This window comes from Pleurodeles waltl, chromosome 9 (genome assembly GCF_031143425.1).
Source record: "Pleurodeles waltl isolate 20211129_DDA chromosome 9, aPleWal1.hap1.20221129, whole genome shotgun sequence".
In the NCBI taxonomy this organism is placed as follows: domain Eukaryota; kingdom Metazoa; phylum Chordata; class Amphibia; order Caudata; family Salamandridae; genus Pleurodeles; species Pleurodeles waltl.
In genome coordinates this window covers 93714974-93738782 of record NC_090448.1, presented here as the reverse complement: position 1 = coordinate 93738782, position 23809 = coordinate 93714974, and the positions used below count along the sequence as shown (strand labels likewise).

Here is a 23809-nt window from a genome sequence, read left to right as displayed (position 1 = left end):
GCCTGAAACCTGGCAGTGTCAGAGCTGACCAGACGCAAACTATGGGTTGGGGGCAGTGCTTAATTTATAAATAAAAACGTGCCGGTGCCCAAAGCCCTCCTCTCAAACATGCGGCTGCTGCAATTAAATGTGGGAACACTGAATACTGAGGCGGCGTGATCCTGAAGCCAGCTCGGACCTTTTTAATCCATGTAAAGCTACTCCCTGCCCCTTCAGCTCACTCTTGCAGCTTTCTACTTTCTCTCTATGCGACACTTTTTCGTTTTTTCCCTTCCTCCGCCTTTTCCAGATGGGTCTTTTTCTCACAGTAAAAGCCTGAGGCAGAAGAATAAGCCCCGGCCCTCAAAAATAAGTGCTGGTGCTCGGAACCGGAAACAACAAGCACAAATTAAGCACTGGTTGGTGGCATGGGGTGCCAGCACTCCATGCACACTTACCTTTTGTTTCAATTGCTCTCAGATGGTGCCTTCCACATACTTCTGTCTGGTGGCTTACATTGACTTCACAGGAATTCCTCTTATTGAAGCAGGGGGTTAAGAGAGTTATTTTGATTTCCACGGGATCCTTTCCATTTGACTTCTTCCTTGAAGACTTTTGGAAGGACTGAGTCAATGTAGGTTCTGCTGTGGCGCCCAGGCCGCCAGGTCTTCCCTTTGCTGCTGACTCAGCCGAAGGCAGGAAATCATTTTTTCAGACTAATAGATTTGTCTGTCCTGATCGAGTTTGTGGCCAAATTAAGAATTCGTCCTAAAGTGTATTTGCAGCCAGGAACACTGATTCCATTTCTCAAACTGATAGTCTTTGCATAGTCACCATACAAAACTTCATAAGACTTTACACAGTGGAAGGTTTTTAAATTCACCAAGTGCCATATTCCAGTTGGTTAAATCACTGGTACTGTTGGGGCTCTTCCACGAGGATTTGGATAGGTAATTTCCCAGGGGTTCAGATCACATTGAGCACAAAAATCAATGTATCAAGTTAAATTAGGACGGTAATGATGGCTTTGATGGTTTTTGGAGTTCCTGATCCTGCACTGAAGTCTCCCTGTAGATTTAGGTCTTGCGCTTCTCACGCCAGTCTTCTTAGTAGGGTTGTCTTTTCGACATCCAACCTGAGGGATTTGGAGGTCAGGGCAGACGTACCTCCGAGGGGCTCTTGTAAACTGATTTACTGCCAACCATAAGCTTGTTGTTTTGAAGCTGCTAGTCGAGGTTCCCTACAGCTTTTTAATGGGTGGTTCTGAAGATCAGTATTCCAGATGCTATTGATATTATGCTTTTTACCCCTTGCACGTTTGTTCCCTTCAGCACGGATAGTACCCGTGCCTTGTCTGAAATTACTTCTGTTTAGTGTGGTGTGTGGGTGCGCAATGGACCTTCTGCTAGACTGCATCTTTCTCTGAGCTCTTGCTGCATCTGAAGTCTGCTCTCAGTAGTTCTGACGGTATAGTCCTCTAGGCCAAGGTTCTGGTTCAGTCCTCTAGGCCAAGGTTCTGGTTTCAGTCCTTTAGGCCGAGGTTCTGGTTCATCTTCACTTGAATTAGCCCATTCTGCCATCACTCTTCCTCAGTTATTCAGGTGCTGGAACGACATTCTATTCTCTAAAGGTGCTAAGGGCCCTCTATTCTGCATGGATCATAGCAAAACCTCCAGGCCCTCCATGTGCATGGATAACTGGACTCATCCGTTCAAGGAGAATCATCTGTGTCCGAAGTGCTTCACCAATCTTGGGAGCTCGTCCTGTGTGGAGAAGCAAATAAAGCAATATCGGTGGTTTTTCAGTTTAATGCGCCTTGGGCATAATCTACAGAGCAAGAATGTTGCTAATCGGCATGTATTTAAAACCCAACACTGTGTTTAGGTTCCTGATGCAGTCCTTAAATTGTCCATGTCATGTTAAGAATCGTGTTTGGTGCTGAAGCTTACATGATGACTGGTGCACCCACTTGCTTTTTTATAGGATTGAAAATGCTCCTGCGCGGTTAAAAAGAGGGTGGCACCAGAACAAGTACATGTTGCTCACTTCAGACCCTGTTGTACTCCGAGGCCAGCAGGCGCCTTATGTGCGACTTCCAAGAACCTTCGTTCCGTTTGTCCCTCTAAATAAATATTGGTTATAGAAGCTGAACTAAACACCTAGGCTGCGATGACCCTAGTAACTGCTAAGTGGGTCTCCTGGACGTTTGTCCCTCCTTCTGACTTGTGCGTGTGTTTTTGTGGGGGAGGGATGGTCACTCATTCATATGAAGTGGCGGGATCCCGGGTGACCTACATGCATGGCCATGGCTTCTCCAAGAATACAAATAAGCATTTGCAATGCACTGGGTCTCGCATTTGCTCCAGTTAGAGCTATTAGCATTGTAAATTCCCAGCTGGACTTTTCTTGCCACATAAAGTGAAAATAAAAAGTAAAACAGTTGCCATAAGTGAGCTGCTTCAAAGCGCCACAGCTGCAATGAGCGTGAGCGCCAAGGAGAGACACAAAAGTAAAAACACTTTCGCTCGCAGTCAAAGGTATCGGTAAAAGTGCAATTATCCATGTGACAGGGTCGATGGCCAAGGCGGTAACAAAATCACCCCAAGGAGGGACAAACGTAAAGCATTTACCAATGATAACAAAGGATTTTTGAATGGCAAGCCCATGAATGAGTGATAGCGATGGGTGTGGTTAAAATCCCCCAGATAGATTACAACAGGTCAGAGCGCTTGCGGGCTTGACCTAAAAATGGGTGTTGATCAGTTATTTGGAGGCATTGTAGCTGATCCGCCTCTCATCCTTAAAGAGTAGTGTGCAAATGGAGTAGTGTGGAAATCTGAGAGTTGTGCTACATTGTCTACGGCCCTGGCACAAACCTGGCTGGAGCAACTCCGAATAGTGCTCAATGACCACCAGCTGTCCTGGTACCCGGCAAAGGCCTCACACCTACCTTAGGGCCAGTCCCTCTGGATAACAACCCTTTGGTGTTCTCCTCCTCCCTTGCACATTCCCGTTCTAAGATTCATGTATTGCCCCAGCCCTTGGCACCTTCTCACTGAACCCCACTCCAGTCCTACCTCCGTCCTCACCTCCTTGAGTATCAGACCCGTTACCAGCATCTCCATCATTTGTATCCTTGTCCAGTCGACTACTAATCCAGTGCACTACTAATCCAGTGCCTAGACCCTCTGTTTCTGTGTGCACACTCCAAAGTATTATCATGGCGATCACAACACCAGCGACACCCTCGGAGTGACCGATGCCACCTGACGGTGCGCAAGAGTACTGCTTGAAGAAAAATCTCCGGATCCAGTCTAACGCCTGGGGGAAATTCTATTCAACGATAAGGAATCTGCCGCAAGAATGTCTCTACCAGATAAATTGCTACTGAAGGTGAATAACTTGTTTGTCACTTTTGCCCAACACCTTTCCGTGCAGCACAGATGATTTTCCTTAATGCTAATTTGTTGGGAAATTTGTGTTTTTCTGTGTGATTTTGTTTACAGTTCCGCCTTATGGTAGATGTTAGTTTGAGGTAAAGTGCAGTAATATCTGCCCACTGGCAAAATCGTGCGAGCCTAGGGATGGATATGAGGGAAGCAGGGTATGAGGGGGTACAGTAATCCCATTCGGGGCAGCATTGAGAGGCAAGAGACGGGCGCAGTATAGTGAGGGACACCATGTGCGGTGCAGTAACCTCTGTTGTCTGCAGCAGTGAGGCAAGGAGTGGCTCCATTCACTGTGCAGACCTTGCATGAGGCCTGGGGTTCATTCCTCCACCGCTGTATGAGTGTAATGCAGTAACCCCTCCAGTGCCGGAGATCCCCCTGTGTGAGCGTGCACTGTAGTAACCCCGTGCAGTGTAGGAGGGTTCAGAATATCAGGAAGAGGGACTTTGACTTCTTCAGTGCGGTCATTGTGGGTTCCATGGCCTCTGCATCCCGGTGTGTTCAGGAGACCCCCCTCGGGAGTGGGAGGGGGCAATCAGACCTTTAACGGTGCAGTTTTACGCCGCGGCCCCAGCTGTGAGCGCGTGAAGGTGTGCACACTGGTGACGTCGGCCTGGTGCACGAGGCAGTCCAGGCCGCGCGCCCTGGGTCATTGCTCGCGCTGGGACCCTTCGGGGTCACCGCTCCAGGAATGCTGATTGCACTGCTGTCGCTCCCAGGGGGAGCCTCGACCCTCTCTCTGCCGGTCACAGACTCTCGACGCCGCGCTCCTTCCATAATGAGGTCTCGGGTCTTGTGAGGAGTCAGCTGAGGGGATTAGCCGGCCGGGGAGGCGCGCTTCCTGCGGCCGCCTCGTGTTCTCCCTCCCTGGAGCTCTGCCAGTGCCCCCGGCCTTGGGCTGCAGGGCCAGGAAGGGGTCTCACCGAGCCGGGTCTGCCAGTGCACATCAGTCACGATCGACGGCACCCGATTTTGATTTTTTGGGTTCACAGATCTCCGGCAGCACCAGCGTACCTTTCTTTGTAGCCAGTGTTTAATCTGTAAATAAAAACGAGCCGGTGTCCAAAGCCCTCTTCTTAAACAGGCATCTGCTGCAAATAGATGTGCGAACACAGGATACTGAGGCAGCGCCACCCTGAAGCCATCTCGGGCCTCTTCAATCAGTTTACAGTCAGTGGTCTCCCAACGTTGAAAAATAAAAAATAATTGCCCCCCCCCTCAGAATTTTTCACTATTTTATAAAGCTGACAATGTTTAAATATGTCTAGACTGATTTAAACATTGCATTTAAGTACTGTTACCTTTTTAAAAATGCAGTAACATGTTTCTGCTTACAACAAAGCCCTGTTACCTGTATAATGCTTCTTTTGTCCAGAGCCTGGCACCCCCCCCCCCCCCCCCCCCCCGGGATTACTAGAGGCTCCCCTAAGGGGGCCCGCCACACAGTTTGAAGACCCCTTGTTTACAGCCACTCCCTGCTCCTTCAGCTTACTCTTGCAGCTTTCTACCTTTGTGACGCTTTTTCGTTTTTCTCTTCCTCCTTTTTTCCCATATCTATCTTTTGCTCGCAGTAAAGGCTTGAGGCAGAAAAATAAGCGCCGGCACCCAAAAATAAGCGCCGATGCTTACCACTGGAAACAAGAAGAACAAATTAAGCACGGTAGCATGGTATCCAGTAGTAACTCTAACCGAGCTCTATTCGTGTACCTCAATCCTGACCTGCCGCAGTCCCCACCATGGGTGTAGGAAGTGTGGGGGACGCGGGGGATGTATTCCCCCCCCAAATTTTAGAGGGTGGGGGACACGGGGGACAAAGGTGGGGGGGACAAGGGGACAAAATAATTTCCCCGCTCACATCTATTATTCAGAGGGCCATTAGCGCACAAAAGCGCTACTATAATAGCCCTTTACCGACCATCCTCCAACCTGATGGTAACAGAATGAAGGTGAGTCAGGAGGCCCCCTGCGCCCTCTGCCCTTTTGTTTGTCCTGTTCACAGCTGTGGGCATTAAGGGTGCTCATAAGAACAAAGGGCAGGAGGAGGAGAAAAGCGTTTTTGATGAAGACAATGAGGAAGAAAGAGGAAACAGAGCCCCACTCACCCTGATGCCTTTAGGCTAGAAAGGAGACCCTGTGAAAAAACAATATTTGTATTTGCCTAAGATCACACCAGTTGGTGAAACAGTGAAGTCGACATTGAGCCCAGATTTGACCTTTTCACACAACAATTTAGCTATTACAAGGGTATATTTTTCTAACATTTATGTTTAATGTTTTGTTATTTGGGTAATGAAGGGCTTGATTACAGCGTGGCTAACAGGGAGAAGCCATATTTCATTTTGTCCGTTATGCCTAGCGTTATTATTTATGTTGTTGTTATTGTTACATACTTCAGCATATTGAAGTTAATTATTTTTTCTCTATCTTTTCTTCACTCTACTCTGAAACAATCTACCCTATGCCACTGCACCCTACACCACTTTTCTCCACTCTTTGCTACTCTATGCCACTGCAATCTATGCTGTACCACTCCACTCTACACCACTCTACTCTGCAGCACTCTACACTACGCCACTGCAATCTATGCTATTCTACTCTAACCATTGTACACTACACTCCTGCACTCTGCCAATGCACTCTTCACCACTTTACTCAAAACCAATGCACTCTATGCCACTGCACTCTATGCCAATCTACTCTGCACCACAGCACTCTATTCCACTGTGTCCAATGCCACTGTACTCTGCGCCACAGCACTCTATGCCACTCTACAATACACCACTGTACTCTGCGACCCTCTAATCTGCAACATTGCACTCTCTGCCACTGAACTGCACGCCCCTCTACACTGCACTCAATGCCACTGTACTCTGTCCCACTGCACTCTTTCTGCACCACTGCACTCTAATCTACTCTACACAACTCCACTGTAGGACACTTCACTCTACTTTGAAATCATCTCCTCTATGCCACTGCAATCTATGCAACTCCACTCTATGCTATGCCAGTCTAATCTACCCTGCACCATTCCAATGTACCCTGCGCCACTCCAATCTGCTCTGCACCGCTCTATGCTACTGCACTCTACATCACTATGCTCCACTCTGCAACAATCTACTCTTCACCACTATACTGTACTGTGCAGCAATCTACTCCATGCCACTGCACTCTATGCAACTCTATTCTACTCTGCACCACTGTACTCTAAGCCACTCTTCTGTACTCTGCATCACTCTACATCACTGCACTCTACACCAATACATTCTATGCCACTCTACTCTACACCACTGCCCTTTATGACACTCTGCTCTGCAACACTGCAGTCTGCCACTGAACTATACTCCCCTCTACTCTGCACCACAGCACACTACTCTGCACCGCTCAACTATATGCCACTCTACTGCGCTCTACACCAATGTACCATATGGCACTACACTCTATGCCACTCTACTCTGCATCACTGCACTTCACCACTGCACTCTACACCAGTCTACTCTACCTTGCACCACTCCACTCTACCATGCACCACATCACTCTGACACAGCACTCTGAACCACTGCAATCTACACTGTGCCACTCCACTCTGCGCCCCTCAACTCTTCACCACTCTACGCTACTACAATGTATGCTAAACCAGTGCAGTCTTCGCCAATGCACTCTACACCTCTTTACTCAAAACCATGCACTCTATACCACTACACTCTACACCAATCTACTTATGCCACTTCACTCTACACCAATCTACTTATGCCACTTCACTCTAGACCACCCAACCCCACTCTGACACTTCACTCTGACATTACACTCCATGATACTAGACTCTGACACTCTATTCCATTAAACTCTAACACTTTCTCCACTCTGTAACTCCATACACAACTTCCTATACGCCACTCCATTCCACTTTACTCCACTCTATGCCACTCCACACCACTCTATGCCACTTCAATCTACAATACTCAACGCCACTGCACAACCCTCTATGCCACTCCACTATACAACAATGTACTATGCTCAATAACACTCTACCCAACATTCTCTATGCCAGTTCACGTTACTTTACTTCACTCTACTGCAGTTCACTTTTCTTTATGCCTTTCCACTCTACGACACTCTGCCACTCCACTCTGACACTCTTTTACACTGTGATACTACTCTACTCTACTACTACTACTTTATGACATTGATTGCCTTCTCACTCATATGAGACGTGAGTCAGGTTTATCTTCGCCGTTTTGGTTATAAGCACTCTGTAACCCTTTTAACTCAAGCTTCATGAAGGCTTAGGATGATCCTGATACTTGTCTAGGGGATCGAAATATCGTCGGCCAAAGTACCTTGACTTGAATTTGTGATATTTTACATTAGGTGGCATAGGCATAGGTACTATGAGCTAATGATTTCGTGATTCACTATTTGAGTCATTCATGTAAAAGTCTGTGTATAAAAGCTTGTAAATCATTATTGTGGATGCTAACCTTGTAGGAAAGTAGCCTCTTTCTAGCTTGGTTACCCCCACATTTGGCCTGTTTGCAATGTGTGTTTGAGTGTGTCTACTGGGATCCTGCTAATCAGGACCCCAGTAGTTATGCTCTCTCCCTTAAATTATGGTTGTTGCATACTGGTAACCCAGTATTTCACCCAAAATTGGCATACTGGTGCCCCCTTATAAGTCCCTAGTATATGGTACCTAGGTACCCAGGGCACTGGGTTTCCAAAGGATCCCTATGGGTTGCAGCATTTCTTTTGCCACCCATAGGGAGCCCATGCAAAGGCTTCTGCGGGACTGCCATTGCAGCCTGCGTGAAAAGGTCCATGCACCCTTTCACTGCCAGTTACACTGCACCAGGTCACTTATAAGTCACCCCTATAGCAGGCCTTCCAGCCCTGAGGGCAGGGTGCAGAGTACCTGTGTGTGAGGGCACCCCTGCACTAGCAGAGGTGCCCCCACGACCTCCAGGACCATTTTCCTAGACTTCATGAGTGTGGGGGTGCCATTTTACACGTGTACTGGAAATAGGTCACTACCTCTTCCCAGCTACATAATGGTAACTCTGAACATAGGTATGTTTGGTATCAAACATGTTGGAATCATACCCCAAGGCTTTTGCAAGCATTGGTTGTATGATTTCATGCACTCTGGGGGCTCCTTAGAGGACCCCCGGTATTGCCATTCCAGCCTTCTGAGGTTTTCCAGGCAGCCCCAGCTGCTGCCACGTCTCAGACAGGTTTCTGCCCTCCTGTTGCTTGAGAAGCTCAAGCCCAGGAAGGCAGAACAAAGGATTTCCTTTGGGAGAAGGGTGTTACACCCTCTGCCTTTGGAAATAGGTGCTACAGGCTTGGGAGGGGTAGCTTCCTTCCCCAGGCCACTGGAAATGCTTTGAAGGGCACATTTGGTGCCCTCCTTGCATAATCCAGTCTACACCAGATCAGCTACCCCCAGTCCCTACTCTGGCACGAAACTGGACAAAGGAAAGAGGAGTGACCACTCCCCTGTCCATCACCACCCCAGGTATGGTGCTCAGAGCTCCTCCAGAGGGTCCCTGGGTTTTGCCATCTTGGATTCCAAGTTGGCAGCGAACTCTGGGAGCATCTGAGTGGCCAGTGCCAGAAGGTGGTGTCAGAGCCGTCCCCTGATAGGTGCTTACCTGTTTAGCTGACCAATCCCCCTTTCAGGGCTATTTAGGGTCTCTCCTTTGGGAGGTTCTTCAGATTCAGATTGCAAGACTCCAGCAGGAATCCTCTGTATCCTTTACTTCACCTTCTCACCGAAGAAACTGTATCTGGACCCTCCAGGAACTGCAACAACGAAGCAAAAATGACTTTTGCAACAATGTATCTTCAGCTCTTGCCAGCAAATGCAACTGTTTCCCGGTCGTGCATCCTCAGAGGACAGCCTGTCCTCAGCCTGCACCAGAAGAATGAATGAATCTCCCTTGGAGTGAAGGAGTCACTCCCCTGCTTCAGCAGGCACCTCTCTGCAATGATGGCCATCTGCGTTGGTCCCCTCTCCTGACGAGTTGCATGGATCCTGCATCACGAGTGGTGGACTGAAGTGGTCCCGATGGTCCTGACGTCCTACTGTCCAACTTTGGTGGAGGTAAGAGCTTGCCTTCCCACGCAAGACAGTACCCCTGTGCACCACGTGTTTTTCAGTTGCCAAGGCTTGTTGGCATCCTTCTATGAAACTCTTTGTGCACAATGTAGCTCTGGCCCCCAGCACTCCTTCCTGTAATGCACAGCTTCCTGAGTGGTTCTCTGGTGGTGTGGGATCCTTTGTTTTTGTGCTGCGTGGGCCTCCTTTTTCAATTCCTTTGTCCCCGTGCTGGGGGACTCCTGCGTGCACTGGCTGGTCTGCTGTGGGCTCTCTGAGTTGCTGAGAGCCCCCTCCCACTCCTCCTCCTGGGTAGAGTCCACTAGGTCACACCTGGTCCCAGGCAGTGCCATTTTCCGCTAACCGTGAGCTTTGCGTGTGCCAAGGCTTGTTGGCGGAATCCAGCAACGCAAACCAGACTGCAATCATCCATCCGGTGTGGGATATCATCTGCACCAACCAAGAACTTGCATCCATCTTCTTGGGTGCAGTACTGACTGTTGTTCTTCACCAGTGGTTCTTCTTTTGCACCTTGATTCGGGTTAACAGGGGTTGAGAAAGTAACCTCTTTCTAGCCTTGTTACCCCCACTTTTGGTCTGTTTGTGAGTCTATGTCAGGGTGTTTTCACTGTCTCACTGGAATCCTGCTAACCAGGGCCCAGTGCTCATAGTGAAAACCCTATGTTGTCAGTATGTTTGTTATGTGTCACTAGGACCCTGCTAGCCAGGACCCCAGTGCTCATAAGTTTGTGGCCTATATGTGTTCCCTGTGTGGTGCCTAACTGTCTCACTGAGGCTCTGCTAACCAGAACCTCAGTGGTTATGCTCTCTCTTTACTTCCAAATTTGTCACAAACAGGCTAGTGACTAAATTTACCAATTCACATTGGCATACTGGTACACCCATATAATTCCCTAGTATATGGTACTGAGGTACCCAGGGTATTGGGGTTCCAGGAGATCCCTATGGGCTGCAGCATTTCTTTTGCCACCCATAGGGAGCTCTGACAATTCTTACACAGGACTGCCACTGCAGCCTGAGTGAAATAATGCCCACATTATTTCACAGCCATTTTACACTGCTCATAAGTAACTTATAAGTCACTTATATGTCAAACCTTCACCTGGTGAAGGTTGGGTGCAAAGTTACTTAGTGTGTGGGCACCCTGGCACTAGCCAAGGTGCCCCCACATTGTTCAGGGCAATTTCCCCAGACTTTGTGAGTGCGGGGACACCATTACACGCGTGCCCTACGCATAGGGCACCACCTATGTGTAGCCTCACAATGGTAACACCGAACATGGCCATGTAACATGTCTAAGATCATGGAATTGTCACCCCAATACCATTCTGGTATTGGGGAGACAATTCCATGATCCCCCGGGTCTCTAGCACAGAACCCGGGTACTGCCAAACTGCCTTTCCGGGGTTTCACTGCAGCTGCTGCCAACCCACAGACAGGTTTCTGCCCCCCTGGGGTCCAGGCAGCCCTGGCCCAGGAAGGCAGAACGAAGGACTTCCTCAGAGAGAGGGTGTTACACCCTCTCCCTTTGGAAAAGGTGAGAAAGGCTGGGGAGGAGCAGCCTCCCCCAGCCTCTGGAAATGCTTTGATGGGCACAGATGCTGCCCATCTCTGCATAAGCCAGTCTACACCAGTTCAGGGATCCCCCAGCCCTGCTCTGGCACGAAAATGGACAAAGGAAAGGGGAGTGACCCCTCCCCTGACTTGCACCTCCCAGGGGAGGTGCCCAGAGCTCCTACAGTGTGCCCCAGACCTCTGCCATCTTGGATTCAGAGGTGTTGCTGGCACACTGGACTGCTCTGAGTGGCCAGTGCCAGCAGGTGACGTCAGAGGCTCCTTCTGATAGGTTCTTACCTCTCTTAGTAGCCAATCCTCCTTCCTAGGTAGCCAAACCTCCTTTTCTGGCTATTTAAGGTCTCTGCTTTGGGGATCTCACCAGATAACGAATGCAAGAGCTCATCAGAGTTCCTCTGCATCTCCCTCTTCACCTTCTGCCAAAGGATCGACCGCTGACTGCTCAGGGCGCCTGCAAAACCGCAACAAAGTAGCAAGACGACTACTAGCAACCTTGTATTGCTTCATCCTGCCGGCTTTCTCGACTGTTTCCAGGTGGTGCATGCTCTGGGGGTAGCCTGCCTCCTCTCTGCACCAGGAGCTCTGAAGAAATCTCCCGCGGGTCGACGGAATCTTCCCCCTGCAACCGCAGGCAACAAAAGACTGCATCACCGGTCCTCTGTCCCCTCTCAGCACGACGAGCGTGGTCCCTGGAACTCAGCAACTCTGTCCAAGTGACTCCCACAGTCCAGTGACTCTTCAGTCCAAGTTTGGTGGAGGTAATTCCTTGCCTTCCCACGCTAGACTGCATTGCTGGGTACCGTGTGATTTGCAGCTGCTCCGGCTCCTGTGCGCTCTTCCAGGATTTTCTTCGTGCACAGCCAAGCCCGGGTCCCCGACACTCTAACCTGCAGTGCACAACCTTCTGAGTTGTCCTCCGGCGTCGTGGAACTCCCTTTTGTGACTTCGGGTGGACTCCGGTTCACTTTTCTTCTAAGTGCCTGTTCAGGTACTTCTGCGGGTGCTGCCTGCTTCTGTGAGGGCTCCCTAACTTACTGGACGCCCCCTCTGTCTTCTCATCCAAGTGGCGACATCCTGGTCCCTCCTGGGCCACAGCAGCATCCAAAAACCCTAACCGCGACCCTTGCAACTAGCAAGGCTTGTTTGCGGTCTTTCTGCGTGGGAACACTTCTGCAAGCTTCTTCACGACGTGGGACATCCATCCTCCAAAGTGGAAGTTCCTAGTTCTCTTAGTTCTTGCATAACACCAAGCTTCTTCCATCCGGTGGCAGCTTCCTTGCACCCTCAGCTGGCATTTTCTGGGCTCCTGCCCACTCTCGACACTGTCGCGACTCTTGGACTTGGTTCCCTTGTCTTACAGGTACTCAGGTCCGGAAATTCACTGTTGTTGCATTGCTGGTGTTTGTTCTCCTTGCAGAATCCCCCTATCACGACTTCTGTGCTCTCTGGGGGTAGTAGGTGCACTTTACACCTACCTTACAGTCCCAGCGACCCTCTACAACCTCACATAGGTTTGGTGTCCATTTGTGGTTCGCATTCCACTTTTGGAGTATATGGTTTGTGTTGCCTCTATACCTATGTGCTCCTATTGCAATCTACTGTAACTTTACATTGCTTGCATTACTTCCTTTTGCTATTATCTGCGTAATTTTGGTTTGTGTACATATATCTTGTGTATATAACTTATCCTCATACTGAGGGTACTCACTGAGATACTTTTGGCATATTGTCATAAAAATAAAGTACCTTTATTTTTAGTATATCTGTGTATTGTGTTTTCTTATGATATTGTGCATATGACACCAGTGGTATAGTAGGAGCTTTGCATGTCTCCTAGTTCAGCCTAAGCTGCTTTGCCATAGCTACCTTCTATCAGCCTAAGCTGCTAGAAACACCTGGTACCCACTACAAGCCAGGCCAGCCTCCTACAAGGGGCTCCTGTACTCCCTGGACTCTTCTGTGCTTCTTGGACTTAGTACCATTCTTCCACAGGTCTTTAAGTCCAGGAACCCTTTGTGTCTTGAAGTATCTTCTGGTTCTTGCATTATCTTCTTTGTCGTGTTCTTGTGCGTTCTTGGAAAGTTACTGTGATTTACTCCTGCTTTCCTGGGCTCTGAGGTGGGTTCTATTACTTACCTTTGGTGTTTTCTAATACTCCCAGCACCCCTCTACACACCACACTTGCCTAGGTGGGAAACTGACATTCGCATTCCACTTTCTTAGTATATAGTTTGTGTTTCCCCTTGGTCCATTTCTAACCATTGTGACTTTCACTAATTGCACTGTTTTCTAACAGTTTTTATTGCTATTGCTGCATACTAGTGTATATAATTGGTGTATTACTTACCTCTTAAGGGAGTATAGTCGCCATGGTATTTTTGGCATTTGTGTCACTAAAATAAAGTACCTTTTATTTTTGTAACACTGAGTATTTTCTTTCATGTGTGTGTGAGTACTGTGTGACTACAGTGGTATTGCATGAGCTTTGCATGTCTCCTAGATAAGCCTCGACTACAGCTACCCCTAGAGAGCCTGGCGTCTAGGCACTGCCTACATTTCACTAATAAGGGATAACTGGACCTGGTATAAGGTGTAAGTACCATAGGTACCCACTACAAACCAGGCCAGCCTCCTCCTAACCACTGTACTATATAGGTTACTTTTTACATTTTTCTTGTAATTGGTGACATTGGGTCATTCAGATAATTTGTGTAGTGCCCAAATACCAGTCTTTCTCGATTTCCCCTGTTGATGTTTTCCCACTACATTTGATCTTTTATATTTTGATTGAATAAATGCATGAAACATTCCATTTGCATACTACTTTAATATCATTGTTTATGGGAGTGGTGTTGCATTTTATTCAAGGGACCCTTGTTCCTTTAAAGTTAGTTTACTGCTCCATTCTAGGACACTCTACTTACTTCATGACACTACGCCACACCCGTCGATGACACATCATTTTCCTTTATGCCATTAACTTTGAGCCATGCTGAATAGTAGTCTCACTAGTGTACAGCATGGCTAAAACACATTGGCAAAGGCAATAGAACTTGTATAGGCGAGACCTATTGGCTTTGCCAATGCTTGTTTATAAGGTATGAACTTCAAGGTGACTTGCAATATCCTTATGTACGCAGGGGGTATTTTACCCCATATAATACATGATCACACCACTAACTTTCCCACAAACCACTTAAAACCTTAGTGCATACCATCTGTCATTCCAAGCTATTAAAGTTGAGCAGAAGAAAGAAAAGCAACATTCCATTTTTTGCTTTAAACAGCTGCATTAATTATGCTCTGTGACCTGATCTGCCTTTTACCTTGGCTGCTAGCTCTGGCAGAAGGCATTGTAATGTCAGAACTCGACCGTAAAACCCTATCATAGTAATTTTCTGATGTCTTTTCTTTATAATCAGTGAATGTCTTTTCTTAATACGCAGTGAATTGGTGCATCACAAACAGCAGTTTCTAAAGAAATTAGTGACTGCAGTTTATACAGAGAGTAGAGAATCCATGTTTATATAGCCTGTAACTCCAAGAGCTTCTTTAGTTGAAATCCTAGTTATGACTGATGTGGAGCTGAGCTTCCCAAGATCACACACAGGAGTAGAAGTGTTATTAGAACTATGGTTTCCAAGCACAGTTTACAGCTGTTGTACCTAATCGCTTTTGAGATCTCCAGTGCGGTTCCAATTGGCATGAGGCGAAGGGCATGATGGGTATGGGGCGCATAGGGTATGTTCTTCCTTTTTTACCCTCCTACCTTTATTTGCTTGGTGCATGAAGATGCAAGGTTAATCGACATGTTATTTTCACATTTGAGCTAATTTCTTTTTGAATGTAAATAACAATAAAAGATACTTTCAGATTGTGAAAACATGCCTTCCTTTCTCCCTATTTCACTTCCAATATATATGATTGTGTATATTTATCGGAGCCTGCAGTTCGTAAACAACGAGCGATTTGTATAGGGTTGATTGAAAGTCCACAAGGCTGTCCCTGTCCCCCGCCAGAAATGTATTGTCTCTTACACCCCTGGTACGGATGTTTTTAGGATGCTCTCAAATGTGAACCTAATTTAAAAGAAAGGCAGTCAAATAATGTTATTGCCCACGATTACACAGTTTGGTCAGACAGGGGAGCCGGGATTTATCCTAGGTTTGTGTGAAATCAAGACCGACTAGCCTTACCGGGAAATTTCCTGGTGGGCCGGTGACGGCTTTTCCTTGGGCTGGTGTGACTACTTTCGCTCTGTTGCCTAAGGCCCGCTTTGGGTGCAGCTCGTTCTTTTGTAGCTTTTTCATAGGGTCTGACCGTCGCAGCGCACAGGCGCAGTCCCTCTGAATATCGTCATCCCGTACAAATACTAACCGAGTAGGTCTGCTGGGCAGACGTGTGCTGTTTGTACATTTATAGCGCGTTCGGCTGAGGGTGACTGCTGTAAACAAGCATTTACAATGCAATGGGTCTCGCGTTTGCTCGAGTTAGAGAGCTATTAGCATTGTTCATTCCTAACCTGACTTTTCCTGCCACATAAATTGAAAATGAGAAGTAAAACAGTTTCACGTAATTAACCGGCATTTTCTTGCCATATAAACTGAAAAGTTTCACATAAGCGAGCTGACGGCTCTCATCAGCGCAAAGCAGACCAACAAAGAGAAATAAAAGTTCACTCGCAGTGAAACCTATTGGCAAGAGTGCAATTATCCATGTAACTGGCAAAAGTGCAATTACCTATGCAACAGGATCGATGTTATGCAAAGTGCTCGACTACGGCCCAGCGAAATTGTGCTGCTAAATAAAGAGAAGAAATAGTCCAGAAACTGGATGGAAAACATCGTGCCTCGTATGTTTTCAGTAGTTGGTCGGTGCGCCCGAAGAGGCCTAAACACCGGAAAAGGCATGACATATGCATGCCTTTCACTAATGAAAGCAAGCAGATTTTAAGTCATGCCCACGGACCAATGAAAGTGACTGACATGACATGGGCATGTTTAGATGCCCAAAGAGATTACAACACGGGATGGAGTGCTTTGCACTCGCCCATAAAAAGGGGCCCTCGTCTGTATGTCCACGTCCGTCCCCCTCTCACTCAAGCATTCTGCAGCTCCTCCTAAAATTAAGCCACAATGCTGTCCTTCCATGCACTTGTGTGTGTTATTTTACTATAAATCTTGAGAAGAAATACTGAAAACTACAGACAGAGCAATTTACCTGCGACTGTCAGCAGGGCAGGTTGTGCCTTTCACCCATCCACTGTCTGTTGTTAATTTCCCCCGCATCAGCTGCACAGATAACTTTTGGCACTGACCCAGAGTCTGGCAGTGACTGTGGTAAAAGTGAACATTGCAGAACTATGTGAATGCCGCATTACTTTGTTTTTTGAGTGGCAGAGGATAGTTGCGCCATTAATAGCTCTGCACCATTGTCCGTGAGGGGTCTGAAATCATGATCCAAGTAGGACTTTCAACTGAAATGTATTGGACTTCTGGGATATTTTGGAGCAGTGTAAAATACTAATTGGATCCTCCAAATGGGGTCATTGGGAGTGTCAGGAAATGCCACATCATGCACCCAAAAAAGTGCAAAGTCTATTCTACCACTTATCTCTTATAAGATAGGACCGTTTTAATGATACTTTTTTGTAAAAACCTCTTATGGCAAAACGATGAATAGCTTTAATGCACTATATAACCCAGATGACAAAATTAACTCTGTGCGTGGGGCAGGTCCTGTAGGGGCAAAGCGGCGGGGCGGGGGCACAACAACAACAACAACATAAAGAAATAAAAAGATTTTTTTTTAAACATGCCACTGCCTTGCTGCTCTTCTGACTCCCGCTCCACTTCCTGCAGCTACAGGTTTCCAGCCTGCCCTGTGACCAATCCTAATGCTGCTCTTGCATGAGAACAGCGTTAAGACTGGCCAGAGCGCCCTGGCTTGGAGCTGCGAGGCAGATTGGGAGCAGCTGCCTGCTTTCTCCAACCCAGCAACTCAGTGCCGGGTTGGACGGAGCCCAGTGTGCATGTGTGTTTGGCTGACCGGAGACAGCCGGCCAAGCATACATGGCACAGAAGGGAGTGCTGTGCACTCCCCCGCCGACCCTTCCATCGCCTGTGGCCCTGCCACCCTGAAAAATAAAAATGTAAAACACTGATTATTATCGTTTTTATTTTTCATTTTGCAGCTCCTGCTGCTGGCAGGGGCGACGATCCTCTGCCATAGCGGAGGAGCTGCACCTGCTTGGTGCCACTTGTTTCATCAGTCTTAGAAGCATGAAAGGCCTGGGTCAGCGCTGTCAGTGTTTTAAATTGTGGACTTTCAATTTCCCAAAAGGATCTCTGCATCCCGTTGATTCACTTCACCATATTATATATGTGTGTGTGTTTTTTGGGTACAGTATTTTTTTGATATTATAAGAACAAAAAGAGTAATAATGGCATAAAGTTCTCTTGTTTGGATGAGCTGGGAATGTGTATACTGTCCCCACATGCTTACATTTGGTGTTGCTTTGGATGAGAGGGATTCTGTTGCAGAATTATTTTCACATCTCTGGGCTTAAGTTAGGAATAATGGTAATATAGTAGTAAAATCTCCACAGATTGGGTTATTTAACGAGAGACCAAGGTGGATTCTGGAACGGGAAGATGACCCCAGACACATATATTGAATTGGACATAGTGTGTGTCCTGTGGGGGTGCTCTTCAGGTAGATGCAGCGGGCAATCCCTTCTGAACCAGGTATTGAATAAGACACAAAGTTAGACTGGTTAGAATTATGATTAATGCAGTGTGTTTATCTAATTGCCTTATGTTTTAAGTTGGTTGGTGTTTACATAACTTTTTAAAATAATATATGTATTGTTTATGGTGCATATAATTTGCATAAACTGTAACAATACTTTATAGTATTAAATATGCTGTAGTGGGTATATAAAAAGCGTTTTACTTGTCGCACTGCTTGAAGTAAAAAGGTCTCAACGAGCAATGTGCTTCCTTTTCTATGGTGAGAAGTATCTGTCACCTCATGGAGTATAAATCGAAAAAAGGGTGTACACACGGTTCCAAAAAAAGGCAGAAGGTTTCTTTCACACTAAATGGTTCTGAATTCAATGGAAACCAAAAATGGTTGAAGCGAGGGCCCTCACTCACCTTCCGGTGACATGCTTCATCATAGGGCCTAGCTCCACGTCAGGCCGGCACTGCAATGCCTGACGGGCCCCACATGGGGGCTCTTTGCCAGAGATCTTTTAGAAGTGATGTACAACCGGTCAAAAATCGTGAAGGATTGGTGTTGGTAAAGTTCAAAATGACAAGAGGTAGCAGATCTATAAATTTATTCTAATACTGAAAACCTCTGACATGATTAAAAACGATACGTAGCTAGCAATTGTATCACATCATCCCCCTCTAATAATATCTATCTCAACAAGGTACCACAGAGAAACTAGATTGAATGCATAGAATGAGCTTGCAAAACTAACCCCTATAATCAATGGACAGACCACTAACTTTAGGCTCCCATGTAGCTTCCTACTAGCCGTTAAGTGCTTTAATGCCTCAGCATGAGTAGTAAGCGATATACAAATACAAATTATAGCAAGGAAAAAGGTGATGGGAGAGAGGAGGGCTCGTGTGGAGGAGTGTGTGAAATTAAGTACTGCAGAGTAAGACAACCATAGTACGAAAAAGGGAATGGGAGCATGTAGGGGTGTGAGATGCAACCAGGCAGATGTTCTAGTTAGAGGAGAGTAGGGCAGAAGCAATGCACTGAGGCAATGCACTGAGACAATGCACTGAGACAAGACAGAGCAGAGGAATAATACAGGGGAATAGGGCAGCAGGATAAAAGGCTGTTAAATGCACCAATTTGTCCATTCCAAAACCACGCGCACTCTGCGCCCCAGCCTGAGAAGGACTGGGGGTCACAGTGACAACACTCAAGTGGTGCAGGGCCCCATGTTCAAACACGGATCCACGGATGTCGTCTAGTGCCTCGCAAGCACGCCCAGTGGCAGTTTTAAGGTTTTTTTTTTTTTACTCTATTTATAAGGCGCGGCTGTAGCAGAAACCAAACCCAGCTTCAGCTCACTTGGGAGTGTTGCATCGGACCGTGTAACTTGTGGGCTGTATGGCCCGAGGAGGGAGGGGTGTCCACCTCCCACCTCTCCCTGCCCCCTTTTGTGTATGCTAAAGTGTCACACCTTGTCTTTCTGAAAGCCACTAGCCTCGCTTGTCCTCAGTGTAAACTGTGTGAAAGGTCCCCTCTGGTCTAACCTCAGGACCATTAACTTAATTGTTGGTATGGCCGAGCTCCAGCAGTCCTGTGCAGTGCTTGCCGCGTCAGTGCATTTAGTAACGTTCTGAGCAACGTTTCCTGTACATTTTTAGGGGGCGCTTGAAGAGCCCACCTCAATGCGCTTTGGCGCCACAGTTGCATGACTTGCACCCTGTTTGTGTTTTTTTGGGCATGTTGTGTGGTGCTACCCATACTCGTTATCCCAGGCCAACTGGAGTTGTGGTCAAATTAAGTGGGAGGGTTGACTAACTCATGCTGACGTGGTAATTATGTGGCACTTTCATTAAACAACTCTGCACATGCTGTGATAGATCCCCTCGCGAGTCACGCACATCACCGATGACACCGAATGTGAATAGCATCGCGATAGATAACGATAGCGTGTGTTTCATGTCAATTATTTTGTTACATCCCATTTTTCCTTGGCTTCACTATTAAGAAATTATTAGTAGTCCGTTTGAGGGGTGAGTTTTGGTTCTCGTGGCGGGGCCGCAAGTTATATTTTTATGTGGCTACACTTAACTGGTTAGTTTAATTTGGAGCTTGGTTTTATTTCGTTATCATAGCTTCACATTATGTTTTTTATGAGAACATGTATGTGTTATATAGTCAGGGCCACTGGGATTGTGATTTCGCGACCGCGGCGGTTTTTTTTTTTTTTGCATAATTATTTTGATTACGGATTTACTGTATTTTCCACAAACTAACATCTGCTGAATAATCTGCGGATCTAAACAAAAACAATCGTATCTCAAACGAATCAAAAGTTAATAAAATCACAACAACCTGTGTTGCCACACAATGTAGTGTAAAGCCCCACACTAAAATTGATGGGTGGTGTTTTTCTGTTGCTTACTATATTGGATTTTTAAACTGGTACTAATGAGGTGAAACTTTTGCCCAGATGTTCAGAACACGAAAAAGACAAAATTATTAAGTAACCCTATTATAAAATGTTGTGCATTTTGATGCATAACTTGTCCTTTATAGTCGCAAAATTTAGTGAACCCTACCGCATAATCCCCCCCCCCCCTCCCTCCCTCCCCAATGCATAATTTAAGAGGCCATGTAATTAAATCTTAAAGCAGGCGATAAAACTTTTCGGTAGCATGTTTCTTACACACGTTTATATGCGCTGTGAATGACCGATGTTAACGTGAACGCGTTTGTCATATGAAGTACTTGGCTTCTATGGGTGGAGAGCATTCAACTCGCTGAGCCACCCTCCCAGGCTTCGAACTTGGGCAGATGAGGAGACTGGCACATGGAGGCACAGTCAATATTTTGTGCTAAGAAGCGGGTGAGTTTGCCAGATTGCATTATCATTCCGACTTGTTTTTGTGTAGTGTGTTCCGACTGACTCTTCGTTTTATTGCTCTGGTGTGCAAGGCTTGCGCGGTGCTTCTGATAGTGTGTAAGAGGTGCTTAATTACAGGGTGGGTCTCGCCAAGGACAGAGTTCACAAGGAGCGGGGAGGGGGCTCGCGCCGCCCTCGCTGTGAACAGCGTCATCTTCACGGGGGGGAGTTCTGAAGAAAGCCTCGGCTTCCGGCCCCGGTGACCCCCACACTCTCGACCGCCCCGGTTACCAAGGGAGCGTTGCATGTTTTCCGCCTCCTCCTGCGCAGGGCGTGTTTGGCCGCCGGACTGCAGACCCATTAGTCAGCCGGCAGCATCGGGTGATGTCCCGGGAACGTGCTGCGCGGGGGAGGCGGACAGAGGCCACTTATCGTGCTGGCCAGACACTGGCATCCCCGCCCGCGTGACTCACGCCGGCCCGCGCCCCTCCCCAGGCCCCATGCTCCCGCAGCGTGGAGCTCTTCCCACCGTGCCAGACAGGCCCGCGGTTCAGACGACTTTGGCCTCGCGGAGGCGAGACTAAACATCCCATCGGCTCTACCACGCCCCTCGTGGACGGGGCTTGGACGTGGGCCCCCATCTCTGCCACTAGCGGGTCAGCCAAAACAGTGCCGTTTGTCTTAAGTGAGGGTCTGAAGCCTGGTCGTGTGCGTCTCTAGGGCAGTGGTCTTCAAACTTTTTAATTCCGCGCCCCCCCAGTTGAAACATAAAAATCATTGGGCCCCCCTTCAGAATTTTTCACAATTATTTTAGAAAGATGGCAATGTTTGAATAGGTCTAAACCTATTTAAACATTGCAGTTAAGTACTGTTACCTTTTTAAAACTGCAATAACATGCTTCTGCTTAAAACAAAGGCATGTTAGCTGTATAATATTTATTTTGGCCAGAGTTTGGCGCCCCCCTGGGATCACTTAAGGCCCCACCAAGGGGGGCCCACCCCCCAGTTTGAAGACTTCTTCTCTAGGGTATGTGAACGTGCCTGGGGTTACGTCAAAAACAGCATTGCGGGCGTTGTGGCAGCGAATTTGTTAAAATTCTGTGAATAGGATGTTCAGCTCATAAGGCTACTGATTAGCACATACCACCATCTAATGGCCCAGTATCATGAAATTGCATCACCCTAATTGGAACTGACGACTGTAGTATCGCGCCCGTGACATAATGGTGTCGTGAGCGTTACAATAGACTACTGAAGGAACGGGTAGTTGCTCATGCACCCCTGTGTCGGCACTGTAATGACCCAGCTCTCTGGTCACCTGACCCGAGGGAAATAAAAAGTGACGGGGCCGGAAGGCGGGACATCAGAATAGATAAGATTGACCTGCAGGACTAGTTTAAATCCATTTGTGTGTGTTGTCTGAATTTTACTTATAGCGCTAAAACATGGGGTCTAGCTTGCGCTAGGCATTTCGCCCACACAACAGAAGACCACCACCATCGAAAGAAAGTTCAACGGGGCTTCCCACCCAGAATACAACTTTAAAAATAAACCAGACGCCATAAGTGAGCTACCTTTTTCTACTGGGACTAGTTTACATTTTATTAATGCATCCCCGTGGTGATGGGACTTGCTAGACAAATAGTTTGTTGTGCAGCTTTAAAGAAAGCCATATATATTAAAACATTGCAGTTCGATGGCATCTGTCGCTGTAGATACACATGGTATGCATGAGCTCGCCATCTGGTGTTGGGTCGGAGTGTTACAAGTTGTTTTTCTTCGAAGAAGTGTTTTCGAGTCACGGGACCGAGTGACTCCACCTTCTGTGCTCATTGCGCATGGGCGTCGACTCCATCTTCGATTGTTTTCTTTCCGCCATCGGGTTCGGACGTGTTCCTGTCGCTCCGAGTTTCGGAACGGAAAGATAGCTGAAGACGGAAGATTTTCGACGGTATCGTTGCGATCCGGTTAGAGATAGACACATACAACGACGCGTTGAACATCGAAGCGCTTCGGTGCCCTTCGGGGTAGATTTCGGCACCCCGTCGGGGCCTAGTCGGCCCGACCGCGTGGAGGACAACGCCGATGGAACGGACCCCGTTTCGATTCTGCCCCGAATGCCACAACAAATATCCTTATACGGACCTACACTCGGTCTGTAATCTGTGCCTGTCACCCGAGCACAGCGAAGAATCCTGTGAGGCCTGTCGGGCGTTCCGGTCCCGAAAAACTCTGCGCGACCGTCGAGCGAGAAGACTGCAGATGGCGTCCACGCCAAAAGAGCGTCGACAGTTCGAGACAGAAGAGGAACAGGAGGAATCCTTTTCCATCCAGGATTCAGACTCCGACGAGCTACACTCTACAAGAACTGTGAGTAAGACGTCGAGATCAAACCTTAAAAAAGGAAAGAAGGCCCAGGGGACGCCACTGCCAACCGGCCATGGCTCCACCCAAATTCTCGGTGACCAACAATCGGCACCGAAAAAGGCCCATTCAGTGTCGAGATCGTCCGACTCCGGTCGAGACACCGGCACGCAGCCTCCTCGAGACCGAGAGAGTGCTAAACAAAAGCATCGACACCGAGAGTTCGGTGTCGACACGGATCGACGCCGAGACAGTGGCGCCGAAGACCATAGAGGCCAAGAATTTTCGGCACAGAAAAAAAGGAAGGTTACCTCGGAGCCGAAAAAACAATCGACAGGGTTTTCGGAGCCGAAAAAAGCGACATCAGACCCTGTTTCTGGCTCCTACACTGAAGAGCATTCTATGTCTTCTCAAATGAAGAAACATAGATTTGAACAAGAACTGCAATCCACTGACGTGGATCACACGCAAAAGCGTATCTTTATTCAGCAGGGGACTGGGAAGATCAGTACCCTTCCACCTGTCAAACGAAAGAGAACGCTTCAGTTTACTCCTCAGCAACAAACAGCACAAAAGGTAACACCTCCTCCCTCGCCTCCACCTGTAACTCCGGCTTCGCCAACTTACACCCCGTCACATTCGCCAGCTCACACCGCCATGAGCCACGATGACCAAGATCAGGATGCGTGGGACTTGTACGACGCACCAGTGTCTGATAACAGCCCA

At 47.6% G+C, this 23809-nt stretch overlaps 1 protein-coding gene across 5 annotated transcripts in view; it reads left to right on the top strand.

Moving 5' to 3' along the window:
• ITPR1 (inositol 1,4,5-trisphosphate receptor type 1) overlaps positions 1–23809 on the top strand; it is a 1104774-nt gene that overhangs the window by 963623 nt on the left and 117342 nt on the right. The gene's annotated exons all lie outside the window — the stretch shown is intronic.